Genomic DNA, 23515 nt, shown 5'->3' on the forward strand with positions numbered 1-23515 from the left:
AATTTTACATCAGTGCTTTACTGCATTATGGAATTAGTATTAACAGTCACGGGTGGGGAGAACTCTAATGAGATTGATGAAGTTGGGTGGGAGCAGGGTGGGAATGTCTCTGCTTCCAAAGTAGCTGAGGCTTAGACCTTCTAAACACCGATCTTAAAATTTGGCATTTGAATGACTTTTCTGGAGATTTCAAAATGAATCTTGCCTTCTTTCAAGCTTTAACTGATCCTGGAACAAAACCAGAAGACAGCCAATTTGCACAATGCCTCATCGTTGAAAACTGTAGTAGTTTTTGTTGTACGCTGCATGAGAATAGGGACCAAATAGGCCATGTCTGTTCTCAGAGTGAACTATTTAAAAGTGTGGGGTGGACAGATGCAAGGAAGGACATGGAACATTTGGAATTCAGCTGCTGTTTTTCTTAGCTCTTCTCAGGTAAGTTACTTCATGCGTGTTCATTGAGTGGATAGCATGAGGAAGGATTTAAACATCAAAGAGTGACCAGGGAAGAGCGTTCTGAAGTTGTTTCCTACTAAGATTTTTATGATTTCTACTTTTAGCTCTTGAACCTCAGTTCTATCTTTCTGGTCCTCAGTCATGGCCCATGTCCATCACTGGAGGAAAACAATATGTTCCCAGTGAATGTTTTTCATGGCCCTCTGTAGTAATGCTTTTGGTGCCATTCCCTCTTCCCTTTAGCATCCCTCATTCCAAGATATCCTAAATGAAGCACTCGTGACTCTCAAGACATGCCAGGGAGTTAACCCTCTGGGCACAGTTTTACCAAGGACAAATGCAAGCTAGAGGATCAATACCCCAGCTTCCACCTTGGGTGGGACCACTCTGTTTCATACTGTGAGCTCCCCAGTGGGATTGAGCCCCAGTTGCCCAGAGTGGGAATCTATCCATTAACTCACATTGTATCGACTCCTTCCCTTCTCTGTCTCACTTCCCTGCTCTGCTATAGGTGCTTCCTGGGGGCATCACCTTCACAACCTCATACATTCCTTGTGTCAGGGACTGCTGCTAGAGGAATCAACCGAAAACACAACCTTTAGAAAAGAGATGCTTAGTTCTGTGTATTCATCTCTCATTCACCATATGTTTACGCTGAACCCACCATGTGTAAGGCACAGTGCATGGAGCTAGGGAAAGAAAGATGAGAGTATCTTTCTGTTTCTTAGAGTTGAAAAACAGAAAGGTACTCTCTGTTAAAGCAAGGACATCGCAAGAGAGGGATGTGAACTCTCCCAAGATCTCCACCCTAAGTATTCCTCCTGGAACCTCCAGAGCGATCCCCCCATGTTCCCTAACAGGTTGTGACTAAGAGATGCTACATGACTTCTGTTGACTTTTTCCTGCCCACTCCATTTACTCTTCTTATTTCTTTGTGTCTCCCTTTAGTCTGGGGTTCTTGATATGTTTATCTTGTTTTTGAATATGGCTACAATGCCTTTGAAAATTTTTATGGAAGTAGAATATCCATACAGAGAAGTGTACATATGGCCCAAGAAGTCTCCCTCATGTACAACTCACTCTCCCCACAAGAGTAATCACTATCTTGACTTCCTACAGTGTACTTTGCCTTTTTTTTAACTTTAAATGTTCATGTTTGTGAGGTTTGTCCATAGTTTTGTACGTAATTGTGCATTGTTCATGCTCATTACTGTGTAGTATTCCAGTGTGTGAAGGACCATGATTGATTCATCTGTTCTACTGGTGATGGGCAGTTGAGTGGCTGCTAGTTGGAGTCCATTCTGGATGGTGCTGCTGTGAGCATTCTAGTACATCTTTGGATGAATACATGGATGCATTTCTGTTAGATAGATACTCAAGAGCAACATTGTTGGGTCATAGAATATGCATGTGTGTTCAGTTTCTATAGATGCTGACAGGCTTCCCCAGTGGGTGCACTGGATCACACTCCTGCCAACAGGGTATGAGTCTTCCATTGTTTCTATGTCCTCACTAATGCTTGGTTTTCCTCATCTCTTTTTCATTTTAGCTGTTCTGATGGGTGTGGGTTATAGACCTTTTAAACTTTTCCGTAGAGAAAGACTTATGTATTTTATCTCTATTTGTAGCAGAAAACCAGAAGTCTCATATGACAGTTTTGTGATTAATAAAAATTTGTATCTGCTGTAAAATTTTCTATTTTGCACACTTTTTGTCCATAATTCTTTGAAATTACAACTCATCTTGGGAGCTGCCTTTTGCTAAGCCAATCTGAATACTCTAACTAGCTAATCCTCCTTCCCACCTCCTGGGAGGTGTCTGCATCACCCCCTTTCTAATGAAAATGTGGGTCCACCCACTCAAGAGTCCTTCCCTGTCGGTCTTTGCTGCCTCATCATCTTCCTGATGCTTTCACTTTGCAGCCCATTTTCCTGCTTAGTCTCCACCATTCTTTTGAAACCTTTTCCCCCGCCACCCCCCCCGCCCCATCTCGCCCCCCCAAAGCCACAAGCATTTCTTTCATTTTCTTTCCAGTTTGCCTTCATCCTTTTTCAGAATGTCCTTGCGAGGACGCTCAGGTTAGTTTGCATTGTTACATAGTCTCCTTTGCTTCTAAACATTAGTTTGTCCTTAGAGGTGATACCACGGTTAAGAGTGATTAAGAACGTGGGCTCTGAGGTCAAATGCCAGCTCTTCACTCTTGAGCAAATCACATAACTACTGTAAACGTCAGTCTCCGCATCCATGAGATGGAGGGAGTAATATTAACTCTCTCTTAGGGTTGTTGTAGATGAAATGAGACGTTAGCCTCATAGCTGGCACATACTACTATCCAATGAATGTTACTGTTAATCAAATCGTATCTTGAATTCCTGTAACTTATACTGTACGGAATTTCCTTTTCCTTCCCCTCATTCTTCCTTTATCCTTTTCTTTCTTTTTCTTCCTTCCTTCCTCAAATATTTATGAAAGTCTACCATGTGCCTGATCTTGTGCCCAGAACTGGAATACAGTGGTAAGCAAAGTAGTCATGTTCCCTGCCCTCAAAGAGCACATAATTTAGTTTGGGTAATAGGAAATCAGATGTTCATACTAATACATCATTACAAGCTATGATATGTATCTAGGAAGAAAGGCATGGGTTCTTGGGTAGTGCCTAACCAGAAGATGTGATCTAATCAGATGCCCTGAGAAAGAGGCTTTTGGTCTAATGGGAGGAATTTTAAATAGACACCCCACCATTGTCAAGAAGTATATTGTTAAGGGATTATTTGCTCTTTCAATAATTACCCTTTTTTTTTCGAGAAGGCTGTGTTGTAGACTGCTTACCTGGTGCCCCCCCGGTAAACCATGTATCCCGGTATTCCTACTCTTGTGCAATCCCTTCTCACACTGACTCTGGACTTGGTCTTGTCTTGGCCAGTGGGATGTTAACAAGCATGACACCAGCACAAACTCCCTCCTTTTCTTTTTCTTTTTAAGTTTTATTTTATTGTGGTATGAACACCTAACATGAGATCTAACAACTTAATAAAATTTTATGTGTACAGTGTGCTCTCATTGACTCTAGGTACTATATTGAGTAACAGATCTCTAGAGCTTATTCATCTTGCGTAACTGAAACTTTATCCCCTGCCACCAGCCCCGGGCAACCACCATTCTACTCTTTAATTATGTGAATTTAACTTTTTTAGATACCTTATATAAGCGAAATCTGCAGTATTTGTTTTTCTGTGACTAGCTTATTTCACTTAGTATAATGTCCTCAAGATTCATCCATGTTGTTACATATTGCAGACTTTCTTAGAAACTCCCTCTTGAAGGCTTGGACCACCATGAAAGAAGTTAGACGATCCTGCTGGAGGGTTCATGTGGAGAGATGCCCTGCAGGCAGTGAGACTATAGGGAGAGTGAAAGAGAGACAGAGAGAAGTCCAGCCAGCCCCCAGGGGTTCTAGCCAAGGTACCAGAATGTGAGCAAAGCCATCTTGGCTCCTCTGTTCTCCAATCAAGCTGCCCCAGCCTATAGCACATGGAGCAGAGCCATCCCTACTGTGCCTTGCCTGAACAGTAGGATCCTGACCAATAAATGGCCACTGTTCTTTCAAGCCACCAAGTTTGGGGATGGTTTGTTAAACAGCAATAGATAACCTAAAACATCCCGCTTATTCATCCTCTCTGACTTGGGCGCTTACTGTATTTCAGATGGGACAGAATGGACTCAGTGCCTTCCCTCATGTAGCCCAGTCAGACTCAGGTTTTAACCTCAAATCCATGAACTCCTTGACTTTGTATTACCCATTGTGCATATGTTGTATTTTTTCCTGGGGAGAGGACTCTTGGCTTTCAGTATACTAAAAGCAGCGGTCCCCAACCTTTTTGGCGCCAGGAACCAGTTTCACGGAAGACAATTTTTCCACGGAAGGGGGGTAGGGCAGGGATGGTTTCAGGATGATCCAAGTGCATTACGTTTAGGGTGCACTTTATTTCTATTATTACATTGTAATATGTAAGGAAATAATTATACAACTCACCATAATGCTGACAGGAGGCAGAGCTCAGGTGGTAATGTGAGCGATGGGGAGCAGCTATAAATACAGAGGAAGCTTCGCTCGCTCCCCCACCACTCACCTCCTTCTGTGCGGCCCGGTTCCTAACAGGCCACGAACCGGTAGTGGTCCATGGCCTGGGGGTCGGGGACCCCTGCTTTAAAGGATCTGTGATTTCCCAAAATAAATAACAAGTGTTTCAGAAGAAAACAAAGGCACATAATATTTTCTACAAAAAAGAAATTTTGAATAAAGTGCTCTGTGGAAACAAAGCTGTGATTAATTATGCTAATTAGAATTGGGGTAATTTCCACAGTGGAAGGAATATAACTTCATCTCCTTCAATAAAATTGAGCCTTGAACCCATATGCCAAATAATTTGTTTTTTCTCTTGCATTACGCAGAGTTCATTGTACCCCTGATGTTTTAAGATGGGCCAATGTCCTCACACTTTCCCTAAAGACAAATAAGAAATTAAATAACTAAATAACAGATATTACAGTCAATCATAAAAACTGAGGATCAGGTTTGCGTCCAGCATTTGTAGGGTCAAGGACAGGAGTAAAAATGGAGACTTACGTACTATGGCTGAATATTTAAAGTTATAAATTAGGCTGCCAAACTCTTAAATAATAAAATATGTTCTATTTTCCTACCTTGTCAATTATAGCTCAAGTGTAGAATTCTTAGACACCTCAGAGTTCTCTCCTGGCATGTGGTGGTGTGGAGAGGGATGCCCGGGTTCCCTGGGCCAGTACCTGACCTGTCCGTCTTCTCTTCCTGGCCCCAGCTCTGTCCTGCAGAGGAATCTCAATCCACTTGTCCATGCTCTGTTTCTATCTCTCCCACAAGCAGGCATCTCTTTGGACCTCCTCAAGTCTAGGAGTGCACAGAGAAGCAGCATAGTTCACCCTCAGAAGGGTGGCCCCTTCTGGACCCCTGTGATGGATCCAGAGAAAGGATCCGTGCAAATCCTGGAAGTGGACTGTGGACCCTTTGGGTAGGGAAGTTGAAAATCTCAGATATCTGGTGAATAGTCTAGAAGGAGGTGTGGGGATCTAGGCACGTAGGTCCCCTTGGCCTCACAGATTCCTTGCCCCCATGATGAGGGTTGTAGCCAGAAGAGGAGCAGAGTGGATCCTCCTACGGCTGTACTATCCAGTATGGTAGCCGCTAACCACATGTGGTTTTGAGCGCTTGCAATGTGGCTAGTCCAAATGGAGATCTGCTGAACAAGTTGATGAGAAAGTGCGTATTGGATTTCGAAGACGTAGTACAAGGAAAAAAAGAATGTAACGTATCTCATTAAATGTATTACAGTTGTTTCTTTTGCCCTTTTAAAAAAATGTGGTTACAGGAAACTTCATGATCTGCATGGTTTGCATTTGTAGCTTTCTTGGACCATGCAGCTCTAAAGCATAGCTCCCAGGGCAGCAGCCCCTGTTGTCTTGGTGTAAGGGTGTCACCACTGGTAATGCTCTTGATAGCTCTCTTCTTCCTCTCGTAGACCCACCCACTCTCACACAACTCAATCTTCTTTGGAGTGATCTCATCTCCCAGATTCTGACTCGTGGATTCATGTCCAGACTTTGGTGCACAACTCTGGACTCCTACCCTGGGATTTAACAACCTTCCTGACTTTCCCCATGTTGACTCTCCAGCACTTGTTTCCAACTTACTTCTCCTCTTTGCCCCAACCCCCATCCCTCTTCCCTTTGTCTTGAGTGAGGGTCCTTGTTCCCATCTCCAGAACCATATGCTTGAGATCCCATATGCTCCTCGACTCTTTGGGGTTCATTTAGGGTCTAGACTGTCTTAGGTATTTGCTATAATGACTTGGGTTTGATGGGTTTTAGCTTCATCTCTTAATCCTCTCAAAAAACATATTTGCATTTTTGCTTTCGAGTATTTCCCCAAGGATAGAATCCAGGGGCAGGCCCATGAGGAGGGCGAACTCTAGATTTTCCTTAAAGATTTTATAAATCCTTCTATTTGCAATCCACTTGAAAAATAGTTTTTTGAGTTCCAGTCACTGTTCTCCTAAACCTGAGGGTGCAATAGTGAGTAAAAATGGAGAAGTTCCCTCTGATAAAGGAATTAAGAGTGGAGGAATCACTACAGCATCCACTATCGCAGAGGAGTGTTTGGTGCTGTAGGTGAGAGGGTCAGGGGGGTGAGAGAAGTCAATAAATTACTGAAAATGTGAATGGTTCTTCAGACCCTTAGTGAGGATTAGTGCTTACATGAGGAGGAGAGAAGCACAAAGTCACTGGTGACATCTTGGTGACATGTTGGAGTCCTGGCCTTGCCTCTCTCATGAAGGGACTTTTCCCTGCCTAACACGCCCGCCATAAGTAGGATGCAAATTTTTGGCCTTGCGGCAGTTCCAGAGCACGTGGAACTGGATTCCCTGACTCAGTAAAAGACCACGTTGCTACCTCGTGGATATTTGGGACTATTCTCTGTCACAGGGGTAATATTTTGACATATTGTCCTGTGCAATTATTCTTTTTAGAAATCATTTTCCCTACCGGGCTTGCATTTCTAGAACTAGAGAAGCTGGGCTTGATTGTCCCAGAGAAAGGAAGATACAAAACTACTCAGAGTAAGATAAAAGTTGAATTCTTAGCTTTGGGGATTCTAAATAGATGCTATTGAGTCTGTGATGCAACAAGGATCTCAAAAGTCAAGTGAAAAAATCAGGCTGTTGAAAAAGGAAAGTAAATATGCTGTTTGTTTGTTCTCCTTAGAAGACCTGAGAGTTTGCCCTTAAACAGTAAATTGGGTAAAAGAGAGTTGGTGAATTCTTACTTATGCTTCAAGGCTACACTCCAAGACCCCTATGTGAGTGACTCTGAAGTAGGGACCCAATATTATTACTTTCTTGATGCCCCTGAACATGGGCCTATATTCTGAAAAAAGGCTTTGGCCCTTCAAGCAGGGCTCACGTTTTATTTTGGTATCTCCAGCTCTAGCACAGCATTGGAAGAGTATTGATACTCAATAAATGTTAAGTGACTGAATGATGGAGCCAACTCTCCTTTATTCTACGGAGTAGAGAGAAAACGGCAAGAGACAGGGTTGACAAAATGCAAGGCCATGACGATATGCCTTGTCAACCAGTAATCAGTATTTCAAAACACTATTTATAGAAGTAATAAGGATTGTCCTGAGCTTTTGGGTGGCCATCCTAAGAAATTTCCACGTATCAAATGAAAAGTAATCATTGAGCCCTACTGTGTGTCAGATGGAATAGGGCAATGGGCCCAGCGTGGGGTTCTAATCCCTTCTCTGGCACTGACTAGTTATGTGACCATGAAAATTATTTTTTTCAATGGGAGACACCTTGGTGCCCATCCTGTCTGACTTCCTCACTTTCAGGTGAGCAGACCGAGTGGTTTGTTAAAGGTGATATACAAGGCACTGGCTGAGGTGGCAGACCGTTTCTCCCGACTGAGGTGACCAGCTATTTAGCCAACAGGGTGTGGACCATGGTGCTTATACTGGCTGCTCAGAGAGGGGTTACAGCATGATTGAAACCAGACATCATGGGCAAACTTTGGCTCCAAGACACGAGGCAAGTATGAAACAGGGAAATGTAGAGAAATGGTGGCCTTGACAAAGGTGTCTGGACAAAAGGTGCTGAGAGAGATGCCACCATCACATACCTGAAATGAAGCAAATGAGCAAAGATAGATACGGGAGCTCCAGGAGGAGAGTCAGGCAACTTGGGTTGATTCTAAGAGTCCAGATTCAGTGCTGACCTTCCAACTCACCCTGCAACAACATCTTAAAAATGGCAGCCACCACCTAACAGCGCCTACGTAACAACTCTTGCAAAATGTGATGACAAGGCCTGTCAATGGTATTTACAGGTCTTAAGTTGCTGGCTCAGCCTGGCCATCTGTTCAGAAAACCCTGTCCTTTGCATATAGCTCGATCACTTTGTCAGTTCCTTAAAGGCAGAGACTGTCTTCCAATTCCAGTTATACTCAGTACCCTGCATGACGCTGGGTGCAGAATAATAGGGTTTGGTATTCGCCAGGTAGGAGAGACTCTGCTGGGTAACAAGCCCTGAAATCTCAGAGGCTTCACACAGCAAGGAGTAGTGATGGACTAGTCTGATGGACTGATGGACTAGCAGAGGCTCTCCTCAAAGCAGACACGCAGGTGTCCAGGCTCCTTGCCCTAGAGGCTCCATTTCAACACATGGTCTCCATGGCACCTTCCCAAGAGGAAGAGAGCCATGGAAGAGGGACACTGGCACTTAACTGCCTTAGCCCAGGAGTACTCGTGTTGCTGTAGCACAAAATCCTAGTCACGAGGCCCAAACTGACTACAAGAGAGGCTTCAAAGCACAGGTAGCCTTTGGTTAGAGCTTAGTGTCTTTGCCTCAGTGCCACAAAGCTGGGTGGCTGGTAGATGTAACACACATGCCAACCCAGCACAGGTGGAGGAGGCAGAGGTCCAGCTCTGTCACTTACTTGCCCTGTGACCTTGGATACTTTCCTTAGCCTCTTTGTCTTGGTTTTCTCACCTATAAAGTGAATGTAATAATAATGATAATATCATCTATTTTCAGGGTTGTTTGGAAGACTCATTGAGATGGTAAATGTGAATAGGGCTTTGTAAAGTGTCAGAGACTGTTAGAACTTTTATAGGTTTTTTTTTGTTTCTCTCTTTCTTTTTTCCTCCAGGGCACTTTGTAACTGTTATAATCTTACATCACAGTACATGTTAGCTACAGAACTTGTCCATGAATGAGGAGGGTTTAAAGAAGACTGGGTTCTGTTTATTATTAATTTTTCTGTGTCTTCACTGCCTTCCAGGGATCCCAGCATATAAGGATACTTAACAAGCATCTTCTAACCGGATGAGTGGTTGAGCACATGAGTTTTAAGCCTCACCAATGCAGTAAAGAAAGGGAATATACTCAAGTCCTCTGGTACATTTCTGACTTGAATGTAAATCTCTTAGGGCTCTACCCTAGGATCCCACATGGTCTGAGCATCCTTCCTTTCCCTTTTTCCATCCAACCGTCCCACGATCTCTCCTCCTCTACTCCATAAACTCTCTCCCTACTGCAATGACCAGAATCATAAAATGCAGTAATATATTCTTTGTTGTGTTTTCTCTGTCTCCAACCAAAACAATCATCCTTCCTCCTCTGCTAGGCTTGAATAACTCTAATAGTTGCAGTAACAGGAACACCAGTAATAACGGTGACTGTTGACCATGCACAACTCTGCCAGGCACTGTGCCGACTATATGATGTCCATTACATCTGTTAATCCTCACAGCAAGCGTGGGAGTGAGATCTTCTTTCTGTCTTAGAGATGAGAGGATTGGTAAGGTGACAGTAGGGCTATAATTTAAACCCAGGTGAATCTGATTCCAAAACTTTTGCCCTGAACAGTTTTTCAGTATTGCCCCTTTCAGAGTAAGCCATGATCCCCCTTCCAAACCAAGATGCTGAAATTATTTTGTATCTAAACTCATTGTAATTGTTTTCATTGTAAGCTGCTTTTTTTTCTAAGAACTTCAGTTATATTTTAAGTATTCATGATTGGCTGTTTCGAACATAAAACAGAACGCAGCTGACAAATTTATATAGGAGACTCAAAGAATTGTAGTCTTTTTATTTCCCCTGAAGGTTAATAAATTCATTTAGCCACTTTCCTATTCTAACTCTGTCTTTTAGAATGTGTTTTCCATCGTGCCTCTTAATCATATGGGTTTTAGTCTATGGCACTCTGAAAACTATTGCTGGCTCAAGCCGCCTGAACTTGGTGGTGTAAATCAACAACTCTTATTTACTCACAGATTCTGTGGGCCAGGAATTTGAGCACGGCAAAGTAGAGGACTCTTCCCTGCTCCGTGATGACTGAGGACTCAGCTGGGGAGACCTGACTGGCTGGGGGTGACTTGAACATCTCGGGGCTGGGGGTTGGCTAGCTTCCACATCGATTTCCTTACTTGCATGTCTGATGTTCGGGTGAAGGACAGGCTGTCGACCAGCACACCTACACATGGCCTCTCCGTGTGGCGTGGGCTTCCTCACAGCATGGCAGCTGGGTTCCCAGAAAATGTATATTGAGAGCAAACAGTCTAAGAGCAAGTCTTTTAAGACAATCAGTGGGAGCTGAATGGCCTCTTCTGATCCAGCCTCAGTAGTCACACAGCATCATTTCTGCCTTGTTGTTCTCTTAGTGACAAATGAGTCATACATCCAATCCGGATTAAAGAGAAGTGGAATTATATTCTACCTCTCAACTGGAGGAGTTTCAAACAATTTACAGGCTTTAAAGAAAACTGAGCGCTTCATATACATATTAATATCCTTTAGAGCAACTAGGCATATTCAAAGAAGAGAGGACAGGACGGCACAAACAAACATCAACAAAAGAAAAACTATATAAACTGGCAAATTGATTCATGGCACAATCTTATAAGACAGCAATTGTAGCCATTAAAATTATGTTTTCAAATGATATAAAAAGCTAAGGAGAAATGTGTCAATGTATTATTAAATAGAAAAATGCTGCAGATAGCATGTTGAACCTCTACCTATGCGTCACAGACTGTACGAATCTGACGTTGTGGGCGATTTCTCTTCTCTTCTGCTTCTCAGTGTGCGTGAATATTTTTACAATAAGCACATGCTTCTTTTGTAATAAGGAAAGCAATCAGGAGGAAGGAGAAGCTTGGAAAGATGGAAAACATCTGCATTAATTTCAAAAGGACCACAAAATGTTTTGGGTTCCGCTATTGTTTCCGCACATGTGTGCGCAGAGCTGGCTTTCTGGAGCCTGGGGAGCTTGGGTGGTTGGGCAGACTGAGAGGCCCTGTGACGCTGGAAAGGGCCTAGGAATTGTCATCCTCAAGCCCTGGCTCTGGGGAAGAGGAAGTCGGATGGGGAGTGGCTTGTGCAAGGCCAAACGGCTAGTAAGCGACAGGGCTGGCAGGTAGCACAGGGCTCTTAAGTCTCTGGCTGGCTGGATTCTCCCCCACCTGCTGCCATGGCTGTGAACTGAGAGCAACAGTGGCTGCCTGCGCCAGCGCACTGCAAGGAGGACGTTTCCACTCCCAGCGGGCGTCTTGCCTGAGGCATTGTGGCTATTGAGGACTCTTGGTTGCTTCTGGCTCATGCAAGCAGTGTGATTTTATGGAAATTCGACTGGATGTTGTGATAAACTTAGCAGTCATGGGTCACATCTAATGACTGATGGCAATTTTATGCTGTAAGAAGCTGAACTTGAGAGTGAAGAATGGGAACAAGTTGAACGACAGTGAACTTCCTTGGTTAAAGGGAAAATGAGAACGATCCAGCTTTAGAGGTGGCTTGGAGCGGGGAGAAGGAACCCCACACTTTGGACATTCCGTTTCTAAAGCTTTTAGGGGACCAGATGGCACTGGTGCATCTAAAGGCAGCTCAGAAAGGCACCTGACATATTTTCCTTTTGGAATATGAGACAGGTTTTCTACAGAGCCCTGAAAACAGAGTACACGAGTCAAATGTTTTGCCGTCAGTATTTTCTATTTTTACTTTCAAGTTCCATCCCAGTAGGGCAAAAGCCTCATAGGTGTTTCTGGCCTTTCATACCTTCTTTTATCACCTGTTAATCTTTTAATAAAGAGGGGTTGCCTAAGGCAGGTGCAGATGGAAATACGAGAGTTGAGTGAGGGGGTTAGAGAGGAGGTGGGCTGAAGGAGCCAGCAAAGCGCAAACACTCACAACCTGGACTCGGTAATTCAGAGGGTTTCCCGGACAAGACCACGGCCAGAAATATTTCCAAGGTCATTAGCTATGGAGCAAAGAGTTACACTGCCACAATGGACAGGACTAAAGGTTGATTTTTTTTTTCACAATTTTTGTTCAGCTGGAAATAACATTTTACAGATTGCTTTCATAGTCTTTTTTGGCTGTTTTCAGAAAAGATGTCAAAGAATGTTTTTTTCATAAGGTTATAGACCCATTGGATATGAACAGTTTTCCCTAATTCTTAGACAGTGTCCTTCTGCCAGTTCTGTTTCAGATGCTCTTTTCTGTAGAAAATAATGATACCTCCCTCCTCGTTCCTCTTCCTCCCGCAATGGATGCCTCCCATGTGTCTGGAACTTTATGGGTATGTTTTTTTTCAATTTTTACAAGAACTTTGTGAGGGTAGTTATGATTCGTTTGATTTAAAGATGAAGGAGACTCTAGACTAGAGATTGCTAGAGGTTAGGTACTTTGCCAAAGCCAACAGCTACTAACTTATTGAGATGGGTATCAAATCCATGCTGTATGGGGAGATTTTATATCCTGGGGCAGGGAAACTGGCTTCTTTGGGTAGTTAGTGCTAGGCTCCCCAGAACACATATAACGTTTCCCAGGAAGAGTTTTGGGTGATGCAGATTACAGGGCCAACGTCTCTCTAGAAGATCATACAGCGTTTGTTTTTCTCTGTTTGACTTATTTCAGTTAGCAAAATGCCCTCAAGTTCCATCCATGTTGCTGCAAATGGTAGGGTTTCCTCTTTTTATGGCTGGATAATATTCCACTGAATATATATACACAACTTCTTTGTCCATGCATCTATCAGTGGACACTTAGGTTGTTTCTACATCTTGGCTATTGTAAATAAGGCCGCTATGAACATAGTTTGGACATCTTTGCAAGTTACTGTTTTTATTTCCTTTAGATGTATTCCCAGAAGTGGAATTCCTGGATCATATGGTAGTTCTATTTTAATTTTTTGAAGATCCTCCATACTTATCCTCCATAAGATCCTCCACAAGATTTTCCACAGTGGCTGTACCAATTTACAATCCTGCCAACAGTGCACAGGGGTCCCTTTTCTCCATATTCATGTCAGCATTTGTTATCTCTTATCTTTTTGATGTTGGCCATTCTAACAAGCATGAGGTTATATGTGATTGTGGTTTTAATTTGCACTTCCCTAAATGACTAGTGATGTTGAGCATCTTTTCATGTCCCTGTTGGCCTTTTGTATATCTTCTTTGGAGAAATGTTTATTCAGGTGATTTGCCCATTTTTAAATTGAGTTGTTTTTTGCTATTGAGTTGCATGGGCTCTTTACATATTTTGAATATTAACCCTTTATCAGATACATGATTTGCAAATATTTTTTCACATTCCATTGGTTGTCTTTTCACTTTGTTAATGATTTCTTTTGCTGTGCAGAGTTTTTTAGTTTGATGTAGTCTCACTTGTTTATTTTTTATTTTGTTACTTGTACTTGGTGTCAAACCCCCAAAAAATCATTACCAAGACCCAAGTCAAGGAGCTTTATTCCTATGTTTTCTTCTAGGAGTTCTATGGTTTCAAGTCTTACATTTGTCTTTAATCCATTTTGAGTTAATTTTTGAGAGTGGTGTAAGATATGGTCCAGTTTCATTCTTTTACATGTGAATATCCAATTATCCTAGTACCATTTATTGTAAAGACTGTCTGTTCTCTACTGAATATTCTTGGCTCCCTTGTCAAATATTAGTTGACTGTATATGCCTGTATTTATTTCTGGGCTCTTGATTCTGTTCCATTGGTCTGTTTGTCTGTTTTTATGCCAGTACATACTGTTTTGATGACTATATCTTTATGGTATAGATTGAAACCAGATAGTGTGATACCTCCTGCCCTGTTCTTGTTCAGGATTTCTTTGGCTATTTGGAGTCTTTTGTGGTTCCATATGAATTTTTAAATTGCTTTTTCTACTTCTGTAAAAAAATGCCTGTAGAATTTTGATAGGGATTGCATTGAATCTATGGATGGCTTTTGGTAGTACTGACATTTTAACAATATTGATTCTTTCAATCCATGAACACAGAACACCTTTCTATTTACTTGTGTCTTCTTTGGTATCTTTCATCAAACTGTCTGACATTAATTATAAAGTATCGATTAAGTACACAAATAAGTTCATTAGACAGTTGGCTAAAATATCCTTAAAATATTAAATTGCATACAAAATAGCAAAAGACACCCAGAGGGCACATTTATAGAATAGTGCAAATTTGGTATTTAAAATACAAGAATAATTCAGAAGCGCCTGTAGGCAAGTTTGTTTAAAAATGATTAAAAAGCCAAATAGATTTCACAAAAGGATAGATACTGAAAAGGATTCAGAGCAGAATTAAATATTAGATAACTTGATCATTAGATGACTAATCATTAAGCAAATAAGCTTTAAGGAGAATTAGCTCAAGACCATAAAGATTCCCTGTGAGCTGTGAGTGATCATGGCGAGTGCTCTGGGGATTGGGAGTGATGGTTGCATGATGGTGACAAACTCTTCAGAGATCATTTGCTTGTGCGGCAGAATATCAGAATATCCAAATACTGAGGATGACTCTTACGTTCTAGGTGTATGGTTTTTTTCTTGCCACAATTCCAGCTCAGGAGGGCTGATTTGATTGAGGGGGAAAAAAGCAATGCATTCTTCCCCAAGTGGGAGAGTCACATGCTGAGCACAGGGGTACTAAAATGGGGAAATGACTGTTCGGGGTTTATATAGAGGCAGCAGGAGAGATGGGGAGATGCTGGGCAGCTGCTGCATGGGACTCTGGGCAGAAAAAAAAAAAAAAGCTACCTAAAGATTAGTTTTGAGAGGAATTCCATGCCCTTGGTAATGCCACCCCTTTAAGGAAATCTAGAATAAAGGCTAATGTTATTCTCCAAGCTTCTAAAGGCAGATTTTATTGTTCTTAGATGCATTGGCAAGCAAAGAGAAACCTCAAGTTGCCCAGTTATATATTCAGCTTACAATCTGATAGAAGACACACGGGGAGATGTAGGCTAACATTTTGAGCTCTTTTAACTAAGTTTCTTTTTGATGTCCAAGGCATTGTGAGTCAAAAGTGCCAGGTGAGCTGATACAACGTATTACCAAATACCTGTGAGCGGGAAGGGGTTTATGGGGTGCTTTAAGTCAAGGGAACTACAGAACAGAGGGCATACACTGCAGGCCTGAAGATGTGCTGTTTCGTTCTTTTTATTTAATTGAGCCAGAAGATAAAAATTTGAAAATTTCAAATTACAATTGGATCTCCAGTTTCTGCTGGAAAAACTGCGGAATATGGGGATAACTTCTCACATGCCGTTGTTCACTGGGCCTGAGCAGAGGCCGTCTCCTTCAGTGGGGTCTGTGCTCTCCAGCTTGCCACAAGCCTCAGCACTCCTTACTACACTGCCAGGCCTGTGTCATTCTTGGTGCCCCAGCCCCATAGGCTCCACAATGTTTGAGAAGCCGTGAGCAACCAGGAACCTGGCCTTGCCCAGGAGTCATCATGACCAGGCAAAGGAAATACTAAGGATGGGGCACATCTCCCAGCTGCCTTCTTCTGACGATACTATAGAGTGAGGGAGAAACCAGGACCCCCATGAATGAAACAGGAGTCTGACAGCTTCACGTGGTGACTGTGAGGGAGGAAGCTGGGGGTATTTGTGGGCATTGAGGGAAGGCAGTGGATTTCATGAAGTGTAAAGCTCCATGGAAGGCAATGATGAAGTGGATTAAAGCCAGGAAGTAAACACACATAAATATTTGATACAGAGTTCTAAAGCAGCAAGTAGGACAGGGAGAGGGCAATAAATAAAGATAAATATATTCTTGGAATGTATGCAAATCAAGCCAGCCATCTTTGGGAGGGACCATTACAGGATGAGAATGGGAAATAAGTGATGCGTGAGGCTGAGAGCACTGAGAATTGAATTTAAATTTTTCCTTGGGTATTTATGAGAAAGCTAAGACACTGTCCCTGCATTTAGGCTGGAAGTTCCTCCAAGTATACCTCTTATGCCTTCTGTGAGTCATAGCAGAGAGTTGGAGAAAGGGAAGGTGGGACTGGGATTAGCAGAGCGGTAAAACCATTGTCGGAGTCATATCCCAGGGTGCCATGTGCTGCTGGAGATAACCAGTTCCCTCGAGGCACTGGCTCTGCTGGGGCCGCGTGCTTCTGCAGGTTGTACAGCTGAGTGATTAACCCAGGAGGACCCTGAATCCTGTTCCCATGTGCCAAAGAAAGTGAAGCTCCTCTGAGGTTAGGAAACATTCCCAAGAGCCCAACCTGGATGCAAGCAAGCGTCTCTTGAGAGGGCAGCCCCCAGGGAGAGAGCATCTCCCCAAAGGATGCTTGGGCTCTCAGGGTCCAGAGTATCGCTCCAAGAAAGGGTAGAGTGAGAAGTGTTCTATGTTCAGTCACTTGGGCAATGGAGAAATCACTTAGAGAAGAGCATATGCCATTTATAACCACTTAGTTAAAGGAACAAACTGCTCACAGGACCTTACTCAATGCAAAAGGAATGCAGATGACTGAAGATGGTTATACCTGCTATCACTTCCATTATTTGAATTCTCTGGGCAAAAAACAAAACAAAATAAAAAACCAGGAAGGTTAAAGATAATTTTGGTGAAGACGGCTTCCAGCTATTTACAAGGGGACAGAAAAATGCCTCTCGGTTTTCTGAAATCACACACAACTAAGACGATCCTAAGTCCTGCTGTTTTGAAACTCTTGTTAAGAGAATGACGGGCAATTCATTAATCCATTTATTTACTCATTCACTTTTTTGAACTTTGTCTTTCCCCTCCCACATTGCTTCCTCCCTCTCTTATCCAATTCAACGAGTCTTGCAAATCTTCTCAATATCTCTAAGTGTGTTACTCTCTCTCCTGCCCAATGTAGTCAGCGCATTTCTCTGCCCTTTAATTCGTTCTTCACATCCCAGCCATTGTCCTCTTTTCAGAATGAATATCTGTTGCGTGAAATCCCTCAAGAACTAAAATGAGCCAAAGAATGGCTCTTTGGATTAAAAAAACAGACCACGAAACAGAAACAAAACCAAAACTTCTTAACATGTTCTGCAACCTTGCTACATAAAGTGTGGTCCCTACTCCTGTTAGAAATGCAGAATCAGTGCCTACATTTTCACAGGATTCCCCAGGTAATTCACAAGTACATTAATGCTTAAGAGGCACTGACCTGCAAGGTTTTGTGTTCTTTGGCCTGGAATTCCTGGACTCTTTGTAGTCCCATACTGTAATATACCAAAGTAGTCTTGAGCCCAAATAGACACCCCACCCACCCATCCAACATCTGTCCACAGTCGCACCCACTGGTCCTGTGGCCATTTTTCAGGACTAGAGGTACCTTCCCAATAACATGATCCACCCTAAGAAGTATGGAACCAAGAAAGAGGTCACTCAGGCCTTGGATGCAAGGTGAGGGTTTCTTTGGAGAAGGAATTCTGTACATCCTGTACCAGAAGAATGGTCTAGAAACAGAGGAGCATGAAATCTGGGAAGGCAACATCTTTTCAGCCCCAGAAGCTCCTTGCCTCATGGAGAAAAATAGGGCTGGACTAATCCAATCTTCTAAAGGTGGGTCCTTCTAAAGTCTGGGCCTCTCTTACCTACATTGAAGGTCAATACTACTCTCTGAGCTTCTGTTGAGCTGTGGTCTTCATCCCTCACTGACACAGGCATCCTGGTCTTTTTTCAGTCCTTTGTTCTTACTCACTTCCTCTCTCACAATGTAGGACCCTTGCATCTGTGGATCCTTCTGCCCAAATAAGTGTTTACTCCTCAAACTGTGTGCTTAATGCCAGGCATCCTTGAGATACCACCTCAAGCATTTTTTTTCAAGGGAAGGCTTCTGCAACCTCCCTGATGGAGTCAAATTCCCTAATTTTGGATTGACACAATCACCTGTATGGCACTTGTCACATCTATCTATCTATCTATCTATCTATCTATCTATCTATCTATCTGTCTATCTCCCATTTCCCCTTCGAAACCTAAGCTCCATTAGGGTAGGAACCATGACTGGTTTTGTTTTAGCATCAAGCACTGCCCTTTGACACACAATATGTGTTGGTATGTATTTGTGGAGGGACTGTATGCATTAAAGTGGAATCTTTTTGACAGTGGAAACAATGAAACAGAATATGCAAGCTTTCAATGATTAAGAAGAAAAGGATTGTTCTATACTTTATATGGACTAGGTCCAGTGGGTCACATTTGCTGTGTAATGTTGACTAGAATGTTTTAGGTGACCTTTTGACAATCTGCAAGATGGATGTAGGGTATTTCTCTGTTTATTCCAGTAAAGACCATTTGTTCTTTTAAACAAACCTCTGTTTTCTAAAATGTCTTACCATTCTTCCTCGGAAAATGTATTACCTGTACTTTAGCTCCAGGTGTAAAGAAACAAAATTCACTACCGTCTCCTTTCTTGCTTGTCCTTTTTAAGGATGTGATTTGAACTGTTTACTTTTGTTTTTCAAACTAGCTTCCCATGGTTTTGCCATGTGTATCAGCTTTTGCTACGTAACAAACCACCCCAAAACTTAGTGGCTTAAAATATCAACCATTTTATTCAATACTTAGTTCCTAATTCTGTGGGTTGGCCAGGAGGTTCTTTTGGATGGGCCAGCTGCTCTGGTCTCTGCTGGATGCCATCATGCATCTGTGGTCAGCTGGTGGGTCTTCTGACAGCTGATTGATGTAAGTTGGCATCACTCACACGTCTGATGGTTTGGTGGCTCTTGGCTGGGGTGGCTAGGTTTTCCTCTGTGTGATTCTTCATTTTCATCAGGCTAGCTAGGGCTCCTTTACATGATGGTCTCAAGGTTTCAACCAGAGAAGACAAGCCTCAATTTACACTCTTTAATCTTCATTTTGTATCAAATTTGCTAATGCAATGCTAATGCAGATTTGCTGATCACATTTTCTAAAACGTCACATGGGCAACCAAGGTTAAAGGGGTGGAGAAATAGCCTCCACCTCTTGATTGGAGGAATTGCAAGATTGTGACCACTTTTTCGATCTATGACACTATGTTTAAACCATGATTTCTCAAGGTAATCCCCAGTTTATTCTATAGGATTGCCCTTCAGAAAGATGCCTTTTTCCTCTTGGCTTTGTCACCAATATATTTAACCAATAAAAGAACTAACAATGGCTTTAGCTGTGAAGCTTAAAAGTGACAAGGAATGGGGCTTCCCTGGTGGCGCAGTGGTTGAGAGTCCGCCTGCCGATGCAGGGGACGCGGGTTCGTGCCCCGGTCTGGGAGGATCCCACGTGCCGCGGAGCGGCTGGGCCCGTGAGCCATGGCCACTGAGCCTGCGCGTCCGGAGCCTGTGCTCCACAACGGGAGAGGCCACAGCGGTGGGAGGCCTGCGTACCGCAAAAACAAAAAACCAAAACAAACAAACAAAAAAGTGACAAGGAATGAATAATGGGAAGGCCTGTGTGTGCCTGGTAGTGTCTAGGACTGATTCTGTGAGTGGGCACCCAGTCCACGTCCAAGCTGGAAAAGTTCTCAGGACAAGATGGCACCAGCTGAATTTATCCCAAGTGGGCAGCGGGAAGAGAATGGGGGCATCTGTGGTTTCTATCCTGTCCTCCAGGAAACCTGTTATAGACTATATTTCTGGATGACAGTGCAATCTGCTCTGTCAGATGGAAGCCACTCTGATTCATGTCTTAAGGCTATGAGACTTTGGAAATCTCATATTTCACTATGTTGCCAGAACGTGATGCATGCAGGGGAAACAATATATCCCGTTTCCACAAACTCATCTGTGTTGACTTTAATATTGCCTATAACATGATGAGGCAGTGTCAGCATAGGACACCACCCTGGACCCAGATATCCTGAGTTTGAATCGAATTTTTACTACTGATTTGCAGCATGGCTTTTATTAAGTTAGTTGAGCAATCTATGGCATGCCTCAGTTTCCTCCTATACAAGATGGAGGTAATGATAGCATTCACTCCATTGGTTATTTTGGATAACTCATTGGGTAAAATGAGTACATATATCTAAAACAGGCACATCGTAGGCACTCAATAAATATTAGCTCTTTTAATTTGCCAGTGAAATAGGAGGAAAAAGGTCCATGGCGAATCTCCTTGATGAAATGGATCACTTCTATATTGGACTTGTTTATTCTCCTGTATTCAAGCTAGATGTTGAATTGGCGTTCTTTTCTCCTTTATACGAGAGACACAATTATGAGATGGTTCACTTTCTTGCTAGTTAGGAGAGCTAATAGTTACTAATATTCTTCTAGAATAGAGGGGAAGTAACAACTGAATCCACCTGATGTGTGGCTTTTTGCCCCCTTAAATATCTTAAATTTTATCACTCTCCAAGTGATCATTAATTATGGTGTCGGCAAAAGGATCACTGGCCCAGGAGCCAGAAGACCTTATTTCTAGATTGGATCCTGCTGCAGATCAGCAGGGTAGTCTTGGGAAATGTCCTTTGCATCTCTGAATACCTTTTTAAAGTGTAGAAGACGGAAACTCATAGACTGGGAAAATCTACACAAAGTGACTGATCCGTATTGGGAGGACCAAAAGTATAAGCTGGTAAGTGGTTGTCTCAAGGGAGTGGCATGGCTATTCTGTGGCGAGTGGTAATACTCGTGGAGGGACATTCTAAGGTGTGATTTATTCTCTCTGTTTCTCTGTAAAGAGTGGGAGGTGGGGTTGGTGTTGGACTTTGAAAAATAAAAAGTTGTGTGAAATTATAATATGAATTAGGGGCTCACGGTCTGAGATAATTTCATCTAGGAATCTGCAGAGGACTGAGCCTGATAGGCAGCTGCTTCTACCAAGCCTCTGGGGCTATTGCCGTGCCTGTGTTCAGGACCTTGTTGATGGCAGCATAATTGTGGCTTGTGGAGAGGCCAGTGGTGTGGTCATTCAATAGCGTTTATTTCCATAAATACTTATGGAGTGTATAGTCTGTTGTGGGCACTGTGTGACAGGGTGACAGACAGAAAACACTCTGGTTTATGATTTCGCAAATGCCCGTGAAATACCATGTACCATCCAAAATCTCAGGCATTAGATACGTTAGGACACCGGATGGAGAGTCTTGAACAAGGACAGTGACTGTAGGGCAGTGAGTCTTGACTGAGGTTGGTGTCCCTTAACTAGAGCTGAGGTGTCTAGTATGATGAATAAAGATGTATGAGGTATTTGGAGACTTTCCCAGTTGTATGGGTGCTTGTACAACTGTGAGGCTTTACTTTTCTGGTCTAGGGACTGGCTAAATGTAGAACATGTGTTTGGTCTAGAGCAAAGTGTTCCTGTAGGTTGAGGATCCACGCCAGGAGATCAACTTAGAGCCAGATGCCGACAGAATTTTCTGCATATAGTCTGAAGAATGGCCATCACTTCTTAGTGGGAGTCATGAATTCCAGGTCCCTTAACAGAATACGGCCTTTCTAGTTCTTCAGACCAGGCACGTGTTGTATATGGCTGCAGGCCAAGGTGTAGGGAGATGGATCTTCCTTAGTCTCGCACAGCATGCTGCCGGGTAAGTCCTTAGTTACTCCTAAGGAAAACGTGCATCTTTCCCCAGACACAGCATTTCTCTAAGAAGAGCCATGTTTTCTGCCATATTTTCCCCTCACCTCCAAGGATAGAGCTTATTATACCAAGTGTGGGTTCTCTATAGTGGGCAACCAAGCCTTAGCCTGACCATGACCTAGGACATTACCAGGAGTGGAGAGTTGAACAGGTTCATTAGGAATTGTCAAAAAAAAAAAAAAAATGGGTCAGTTGAATCCCCAGGTCATTCTAATGTTCAGTCAAGATCAAGAAATACTTTTTCTGGAAGTGAGGCCCTGAAATCCTTAAAGAACCAGGAAAATCATCTACTCAGAGTTGCCAGGGACATCAGCTGGGTAGATTTGGGACTCATTTTGGAGAATGGATCTCCCGGGAGCTTGCTGACTCTTTTGTGAGAAAATCTTTCTTCACATCCCAGCAGGTCAGGAGCGTTAGAGGCAGAGACCTTACCAGCAACCTGTCCTATAGTGAAGTTTGTATAGTGATGTCTCTAGGCTTGGATATTTAACAGAAAGATAGAGATAGAAGGGTTGCCATTGAGTATGTTTCCAAGCCCTTCTATGGAGGGTATAGGCTGAATATCTTTTTTTTATTATTATTATTTATTGTTTGGTAACTTCAAAACCTCAATTCCGAACCTTAAGGTCAAAGCATTTAGAGAAGGTCAAAAGCTCTCATTAAAGAGTCTGATAGTTTGTATTCTACTTAAGCCAGTGATTAATTGTGAGAGCTTGGGAAGTACGTTAAATGAGGCATTTCTAATCTGCGAAGTGGACAAAACAGTAGTCCATCTTCCCGTTAGTTAGGATGACTAGTCATATATGAAACATTTAAGTAGCACCTGATACAAAGTCCTTGATAAATGAGACTGTTTATTCCTGATCAGGCAGCTGAGTGATATAGACTTAAGTGGGCTTGAGTTTTTAATTGGTTAACACAAAAATTGCACAGTATACATTTTCTATGATGCTAAGAGATACTTTGGTATTTATTCTTTAAACTGCTGCTGTTATCTGTAGGTTATGTCTATATAGTGCAGTTAGATTGATTTTTTTCCATTCAATTCTGCATTTTGTTTTTCAACTGGGCTAATAGGCAATTGCAGAGATATTGATGGAAGTTACTGAGCTTCCTTAAGACAACCAAGCAAACACATCCATCTATTGTTGCAGAGGAAGCAGCCCTATTGCAACCGACAGGAAGCATTTGAGGGCTTCCCTGGTGGTGCAGTGGTTGAGAGTCCGCCTGGCGATGCAGGGGACGTGGGTTCGTGACCCGGTCCGGGAAGAGCCCACATGCCGCGGAGCGGCTGGGCCTGTGAGCCATGGCCGCTGAGCCTGCACGTCCGGAGCCTGTGCTCCGCAACGGGAGAGGCCACAACAGTGAGAGGCCCGCGTACAGAAAAAAAAAAAAAAAAAAAAAGAAAGAAAGCATTTGAGTCAGAAAATGCTGTTAGAAAATTCTGGCTTCTCCCATCGTCCTTTAACCCTTAGCTTTCAACTATTTCTAATGAATTTGAATTATCTGGAGACTCATTGGTATTGAACAAGAAATGAGGACAATGTATCAGTTATCTATGGCTGTGTAAATAACCACCCCCAAATTTTAGTGGCTTGAAACAACAAATACTATATTTGTTCCT

Source organism: Phocoena phocoena, chromosome 15 (assembly GCF_963924675.1).
Source record: "Phocoena phocoena chromosome 15, mPhoPho1.1, whole genome shotgun sequence".
In the NCBI taxonomy this organism is placed as follows: domain Eukaryota; kingdom Metazoa; phylum Chordata; class Mammalia; order Artiodactyla; family Phocoenidae; genus Phocoena; species Phocoena phocoena.